Source organism: Trichosurus vulpecula, chromosome 4, assembly GCF_011100635.1.
Source record: "Trichosurus vulpecula isolate mTriVul1 chromosome 4, mTriVul1.pri, whole genome shotgun sequence".
Taxonomy (NCBI): domain Eukaryota; kingdom Metazoa; phylum Chordata; class Mammalia; order Diprotodontia; family Phalangeridae; genus Trichosurus; species Trichosurus vulpecula.
The window spans coordinates 142,242,637-142,251,673 of record NC_050576.1 but is presented as its reverse complement, the minus strand read 5'-3'; positions in this window follow the sequence as shown (position 1 = coordinate 142,251,673).

Sequence of the window (9,037 nt, the reverse complement as noted above, 5' to 3'; positions counted from 1 at the left end):
TACTCTTTTTTTTTAATTGTTATTTTCTTCACTATTTTTTGGTGCCTCCTTTACCAAGATGTTGTCTCTTTCTTCATGATTTTCTTTCATTATTCTCATTTTCCCCCAATTTTTCCTCTACCACTATTACATGATTTTTAAAATCTTTCTTGAGCTCTTACATGGCTTGAGAACAATTCATATTTTTCTTTGAGGCTTTGGATGCAGTGATTTTGAATTTGCTGTCTTCTTGACTGTGCATTTTGAGCTTCTTTGTCACCACTGTAATGTTCTATCATGATTTTTTCCTATTGTTTGCTCATTTTCCAGACAATTTCTTGATTTTTAACTCCATGCTAAAGTGGGGTCCTGCTTCCTGAGTGGTGGTGATGAGGGTTTGGGGTGAGAGGTGCTCGACACCCCAAAGTACCGACACGCCGGGTCCTGCCGAAAGAATTCAACTCAAGCCTTCTCAGCCAAGGGAAGGGATAAAGTTTATTAAGAGTTAGCCAAATAAGCCTGCCCCGAGAGATCCCACCCCTTGCGACGCCTGTAAGGAAAAAGGGCCAGACCCATCTGAGCTAGATTGGTTCTGACCGCCTTCATGGAGGCAAGATGGAGATTATATACACAAAGGTTGTGGGAGGGATTGAGGGGTGGTCTGGGGTGACCAGAAGAGGGGTCTAGGGAGGGACTTAAGGACGAGGTCAGACTCCAGGGTGGGGGAAATAGCTGAAGGCTATATGGAAATGACAACCCATCAAGGGCTGGGGTAGCAGAGCTAGAGTATAGATATTTTGATCAGGATTAAGGATGGGAAACAGGATTAAGGGTGGGAAACAGCTGACAATAGAGGACTGGGCAAGGTAGGCATTTGGGCTTAATGGTTATAGCCTCAGGCCAAGGCCAGGTCAAGTGGCAAGATTCAAGGAGAGTTCAAGGGTTCAAGGGGTTCCCAGAGACTGTGCCCTCATCAGTGGGGGCACTTTCCCAAGTTTCAGGGTTTTTTTCTGCAGCTGTTTTCAGAGGTAATTCTAGGGATCTGTAAGTTTTGGGCTCTTCCAAGGTGGAATGATCCAGGGAGAGGAGTATTTACTAACCTTCTATACTGTGTGCTGGTTTGTGAGCAACCACAAGCACTCTTTTCAACCCTGAAACTATTACCAGGGTCCCACCTCCCCTGCAGACCACAAGCTCTGCTGTACTAGTGCTCCTCCTCCCACTGGGACTAAGACCCAGGACTAGGACCCAGTATAGGGAACACAATAGAGTCCTGCCCCAGTACCAGCAAAGGGAACCCTGTAAATTTCTTTCTGACACACTATCCAATACACCTACAATTCAGTTCAATTATCCAAAGCCTGTTCCTGGTTTGCTGGAGGCAGGTCTATGCTGGCATGGCTTGTGCTGGACTGCGATTCTCTCTCACCCTGGTGCAATAGACCTTTCCTGCCAACCTTCTAAGTTGTCTCAGAATAGAAAATTGTTTCACTCTTTTTTTTTTGTGGGTTCTGCTACTTTAGAATTTGTTTAGAGTCATTACTTAAAGGTATTTGGAGAGGGTTGAAGGAGAGCTTAGGTGAGTCCCTGCCTTTACTCCACCATCTTGGCTCCACAACCCCTAACTCACTTTTAAAACCCTATTCTTATCCCTTTCTTATACTTAGCTTTCCTCATTATATTCATCTCCCCACATGAGATAAGATATATGCTAAATCTTTGACAAAACTTTAAATAAGATATAAATACTAGCTGCTACTACTATTATTTATTTATTATAGTTATTCATATTACTACTCCTTTGTGCTTTAGTTTTCCTCTTCCTGTAGGACCACATGTTAAGGCAAACAGACTTTTCCTCATTCTTCCCTTTTGGGATGCTAAGACTATCAATTCCCCCCTTTGTCTGAATTGGTGGGAAACATTTTGCTGCTTTTGTCTTGGAGTATTTCTCAGCTACTTTTCAGCACTAAGACAATCAGGAGTTGTTGACTTGTATATGATGTGATACTGGGGATGGGGAACTTTCACACACCCAGCCTGGGTGAGGTCAGAGCCCCATCAAGGTTCTGAGGAGGATATAATTGAGAGGAGCTTGGTGTTTGACTTTTAGGGCACATTCATGGAAGGAGTGTTGAGACTCTGGACAAGCCATAACTGCCCCCTGGTTTTGTAACTCAGATAGATGTTGGTGATTCTCCAGTAACTACGAATTGTGATTTGATCAGTCAAGGTCTGTCTATTGATGTTTGTAATTTCTGTTTGTATTTGCCTTGAAGTTCAGGGGACTGATCTTTTCTCCTTCAACTAAGTGAATGATATATGCGTGTTTGATTAAACTGAGATCATTCATCCCTTAAAGTTGTTTTCCACAGAAAAGCAGGTTAAAGAAGCTGTCTTAGCAGCCTTCTGTGTGCTGGTTGTTGTTGGTTTTACACAGCCATAGTAGTTGCTAGCAAAATTGTTGCTACAAAATGGCATAGTTGTGGCAGGATATGCAGATTAAAAGCAAAGTATGGAGTTTTGGGATACTGAGATGGTGGCTGAATGTTTCCCAGTTATTGGGTTGCTCTTTGTACTAATGGTGGCTATGGTTCTGTGAAGCCCCAGAAGCCTGAAGGAGAACAGACAAGTGGCAATGATGGGAGTGGTTTCCCTGGAGCCCTGAGCAGGGGACCTGGGAGATAAGATCTCCTTCCCTCTCCCTACCCCACTAGCACTCTGGAGGAGACAGGCCAGAGCAGAGGCTGCAGGAGAAGAACAAGCAGAGGCTTGGGGGAGGGGTGGATGGCAAGAGTCAGGGCTTGAGTTCATAAGCCCAGGTCCAGATTGTGCTGAAAGGGTGAATGTCTTAAGATTGTATTATATGTGGAGTTTTGAAACAGTAGTGGAGAATGGCCTATGTCTAAAGCTACCCTTGACAGTTGAAACTGTAATTTGCTGTATCCAGAAACTTCTTTAAAATATATATATTATTACGCAGGTCTATTAAGCATCAACAAACCCATGGAATATAATTCACATTTGTTCTGTAAAGTTTGGATTTAGTCAAAGGGCCATAATTGAGGACCTAGAGGGCCACATTTGGCCTTGAGGCCACAGGTTCCCCACTCCTGATAACCTGATAACTCCTGACAACCCCACTCCTGATAACTGAAAACCTTTCGGTTTTACATATCACACATAGCCAAATTTCCTTGACTATGTCTTTCCCAAAAGAAAAAAAAAATGTAAAAGTTCCTCTCATTCAAAGACAATTGGATTACTTTTAAAAATTAGTTCATGAGGCACAGCTAGTAGAGCACCAGCCCTAGAGTCAGGAGGATCCGAATTCAAATCTGGCCTCAGATACTTGACATACTTACTAGTTGTGTGACCTTGGACAAGTCACTTAAGCCCAATTGCCCTGCTTTCCCCTCTACAAAAATTAATTTAAAACATTTCTACTGGTATGCTATATCCTTCAGAGAGAACGAATGTTCATTTTTTATAAGATTTCATATCCTCCACTCCTAGCTCTTTTGCTCCCATTTCTTGGGAAGCTCAAAAGGATTTTAAAATCTAGTGAACAAGTTAGAGGAAAAAATGGTAGATAAATGAGGGTGATGCAAGAAAATCATGAAAAAGAGTCAACAGCCAAGTGTTCAACATAACATACTTATCAAAGCCAACTTTGAAATGAGTAGAATTTATTTTCTTTCAAGTCTTACCTCTGTATTTTCCCCAAAATGACACAAATTTAGTAACTGAACATTGTCTGGTTTATTCAAATTGATTTATTTTTACATAATGTAATGCCTAGAAATATTAGAACAACCTGTTTTTATGCTGAATTGTGGTAAGATAATTTGACAATCTGGAAAGATTAGAGAATTTCCAGAAGAGAGTGACTAGAAGGATGAAGAGTCTAGGAAATAAACAGTATGACAAACCAATGAAGGAAGTGGGGATACTCAATATAAAGAAGAGAAGATGAAAGATGTACTAATGGCAGTTTTCAAATATTTGAAGAACTTGTACGTAGAATAGGAAGATTTGTTACATGATACCCCATAGTGCAAAACTAGAACTAATGGTTTAAACTGACAAAGGTAGGAAAATTTTATTTCAGAAAGAAGGGAATATATATACACAGATTTACACATATAGTTTAAATATAGGTATATATGTATCTATATATATATATATGTCTATCCTGATATACATGTGTAGATACATATTCATGAATAGGCATATACATATATATGTATATATATATATATGTATATATAAATACACATCAATCCATCCATATGCAAGAATATATTAAAGAAAACTATATATTTATGAAAGTTTTAATACTTAATTATATATTTTGTCCAGACTTGTAAATTCATCAGTTTAGGGAACTCCAGAATGGAAATACCTCACTGATGTAGACCAGCAATGTCTCTATTACTTACTATTTTAGCCATTTGCTTAGGGCCCTTAGAGGTTAATAATACGTAATATTTATATAGTGCTTTAAGGTTTGAAAGTCCTTTACATATGTTAACTCATTTGGTCCTTATAATAACCCTATGGTATAAATGTTATTATCCCCATATATCCCAACATGAGGAAATGGAGGCACAGAAAGGTTACATGACTTCCTTAGGGCCACACAACTAATGCTGATGAATCCAAAGCCTGAGCTCTATCTACTGCACTAAAGATAAGTAACTTTTCCTTTCTTATCATTAGTATGTATTAGGGGCAAAACTTAAACTAAGGTCTTTGTGACTCTAAGTAAAACCATCAGCCACTTTATCATCCTCTAACTCTTCTAATAACTAGATCATGCAAAATATGTAAAGTACTGCTTCTCAAAGTCTTGAGTTCAAGCTAAGAATGGTTGACAACCAGTGTGGAATGTAGTAATGAAAACTTCTGGATTTGGTGGAAGGTTGGATTAGATGATCTTTGATATTTCAATTCTGTTAACTGATCTGATTCCTACTTACCCATTAAACACCCAATGATAAATTCTATCAACTGCTTAATCTCTAAGAAAGGCTTCACTATGGTCTTGTACACTGTAGAATTTTTTAAAATATTCAAAATACATGTTCTAACTTGATATGTGAAAAATTATAGTTTTTTCCACAAAATATGTCATACTTATTCTTATTCCATTATTCCCCAAATAGAGGATAGTTACACATATGACTTCATTGCCGCAGTGCTGAATTATCTTGCCTTTTTACAAGTGGCAGTACTTCTTTTTTTTTCATTGCATTTGATTAAGTGCAATGGAAAAAAAATTTGAGCACATTTGTTTCTAAAATAATCAGCTGAGATTTCTAATCACTGATGTTATTCTCTGAATGGCTGATTAATTCATTTATTAAATCATCATGCGCTTCATTATACCTGGGTTTTGACAGAGAGTAAGAGAAAGTGGGTACCTATGTGGGAAAATTTGTATAAAACACTGAAACCATTTCCTTAGTTGCCTCTCCACATTTTCCTGTCAAGCTGACTCAGATGGTTAGTTTTATGGTACTTTGATATGCAAAAGAACTTCTGTGTTTAACTATAGACCACCCACTAGCAGAAGTTGAGAGTATCATTAGGTAATTTGAAAGAGTGTAAGAAAGTGGAAGAGAAACTGTGACAAGTGGGAGAAAATAAAGAAAATTAAGAATAATTAAGGTTTAGTTGATACAGTACTTATTGATATCAGTGATTCATCATTCAGAGGAGCCATGAGTGGGCACTCAAGAAGTATTTGTTGAATTGAATCAAATAAGAACAAATTAAAGGCCTAAAAAATGAATGCCACTTAGAAAAAAGAACACAGAAAAGGAATTGGAAGAATAAGTGTGGGGGAAAATGACTTAGGTCTAAAGAATCAGAGGAACCAACTACAAATAAAATATTAGTCACCAACAGAATAGTGTTTTTTTAATCATTTGAAACCTGAAAAAGGAAACATATGTTTGTTGACCACTGCCTTCTCATGGACATTCTCTTCCTTGATTTCAGAGACACCACATTCTCCTGGTTCTTTTTCTACCTCTCTAATTGGCACTTCTCTATCTATAAACTCTTCTTTTTCTTTACTTCCTTCATTGCTAGTGAAGTACCTCTGAAATCATCTCTTATTTACACTACATGGAACTTATATTTACATGGTTGTATCCATGCTTTTGACTTCCCATTAGGACAGGTACCATGTTTTTGCCTTTTGGAGTATTGCAATAGTCTAAAAGCAAAAAATCAATAAATTAGATAGGAATTGGGAATACAAAGACAATAAAATAGTCCCTGAAGCTAAAGGAACTTACATTCTATTAGAGGAGACAACATGCAAGTGTGCAAGAATACACACACACACACACACACACACACACACACATATACAAGATGAATTCAAGGTAGCAGATAGTGGTGGGGACAGAGAATCAATGAAGTTCTCCTGTAGAAGTTATTTTATTATTACTATTATTATTAGTATCATATATCCATAGCTAAATGGCATAGTGGGTAGAGTATGGACTTGAAGTCAGGAAGACCTGAATTCACCCCAGCACAGATACTCAGTAGTTACATGACCCTGGGCAAATCACTCTTAACCTCTATGGAATTCAGTTTGCTTATTTGTAAGATGAGGACATTGAACTCAATGACTTCTAGGTCCCCTTTTAGTTCTAAATCTATGACACGATGATCATGTCCATCCATCTTCTAAACCATATGCTTCCTAAAGACAGGGATGATGCCATATATAAACTCTGTACCTCAGCAGTCCATTGCAACTTAAGAAATTTTGTTGAATTGAACTTGAACCACAGGAATGAAGAAGCCAAGAAAAAGTCATAAAATCACAGATACAGAGCTGGAAAGGACCTTAGAATTTGTTTAATCCAAACCCCCACTTTATAAATGAGGAAACTGAGGTCTAAAGACTTCGGCCTCTGAAACCACCTTGACTTTTGATAGGCTAGATTTGGGTCTTGCCTATATTTGGGCCTCCACAACACTTCTTGGCCACATCCACATCATGTTGCTATGCAGGAATCCCTCCTTCCCTTTTCTTTTTTTTTAATTTTGTTTTTAATTTATGGAATAAAGCAAGCACTTCTGTAACATAGTACAATAAAAAAAGATGACTGCATATAAAATTGCAAATCTACTATGCACAAATTGTTCTCCCTTTCAAATATTCAAAAAATTATAACGTAAATTTCTTTTTTGTCTTCCCTCTCCCCACCCCAGAGATGGCTACCATTAGACACAAATGGGTATACAGTACCAGCAATATAGTTTTAAGAGCTACTTTGAACAAATAAGTTATTTTGACTATTTTGAGTACATAAATTAACTATAAGGGAGATATGAAGACAGACACTATCTGTATCCACCTTTTCCAACTCCCTTTCGTGTATTATCTGCTCTCATTTGAATATAAATTCCTTTATTGCAAAGACTATCTTCCTTCTGCTTGTATCTCCTGTTTGTAGCACCGTTTCTGACACAGTAAATAATAAATGATTTATCTGTCTTTCTAGATAGTCATGTGGTACATGGATATGTCTGGTAGATGTCTGAGACAGGAGTTCAATCCAGGTCCTCTGACTCCACAGTTATCATTCTTTCCTTTGTACCACACTACATCTTTTGCATTATGCCTATAATTGATCAAATCCAAATTAAAGGATAGCCAACTCCCATTTTCTCATGTTTTTTTTTTCTTTTTTTAGGGATTTTTGTTTGTTTGTTTTGTGGGGGAGTAAAGAACTAAAATGAAATTATCCATAGGCTGCCAGTAGAAATGAGTAACATTCTAGAAATCATAGCCTATGAGTAATGGTTAAAGGCATTGCGGTCATCACCCATATACCTTATTTGGTATGTGATATTTGTATTTCTCTGTACCTTTTTTAGGTATATGACCTATTCCTTAAACTAGGCTTTAAGCGACTCTCATCACAGGAATAACATCTTGTTCTTTCCTATTTACCCAACATCCAATTGTTGTTATTGTTGCAGTAACAACATCCAATACAGAGTTGTACCCTGTAAATGCCTGATAAATCTTTCTGTTAGAGCTCAGATCATTTAGCCTGGAGATTGCCAACAGACAACACCTGCATTTTAACAGTATCTATAGAATATTGCCATAGGATAAAGGAACTTATTGCTTACTTCCTATCTCTATAGGAAAAGATCCATAATGTAGTATGTGAGAGGCATAATGATGATGTGGAAACAGTACAGGATTTGTTTGAGTAATAAAACCTAAATCCACATATCTGTCTTGTTAATTACTACATAATCAGCAAGTCATTCCAACTCTTCAAAGTCTCAATTTCCTCATCTGCAGGAAAAAAAGGGATCATACTTCCTACCTAATGGGGTTGTAAGGACCAACTGAGCTGTATGTGAAAATGATAAAAATCATTCTATGACAGTTAAGTTATTAGCATATAAATTGTATAGAAAGGATTCAGTAGATATGGTCAAGAACCTCTCAAATGTAAAGATAGAGCGATGGTACAGAGGGAAAAGAATTCTGGCTCCAGAATTGGAGGACCAGGTTCAAATCTAGCCTCTGATGAGTGCTATATGTCTCACTTTGGTGAATTAACCTCCATGAACCTCAGTTTCCTCACTTGTAACATGGGAGGGTTAGAGTAGATAGCCACTGATATATGATCTTGTGATTAAAACAATGATAAATGGATGAGAGGTTATAGAAACTATTTTTAAAATAATTAACCATAATAACGGCTAACATTTATATATGCTTGCTACGTGCCAGACATTGTGCTTAACACTTTATAACTGTTATTTAAATTAATCCTTACCCTAGAAGGTAGGTGCTATTATCTTCTCTATTTTATAGTTGAGGAAACTGAGGCAAAGGGAGGTTAAGAGACTTGCCCAGGGTCACTCAGCTTGTAAGCATCCAAGACTGGATTTCAAATCAGGTCTTCCTAACTCTATGTCTACCACTAATACCCATCTTGAAAAATTTGGTCTTTCTACTTGCCTACAGGCAAAGAATTAGAATCAGATGAGCTTTGTAGAGTGT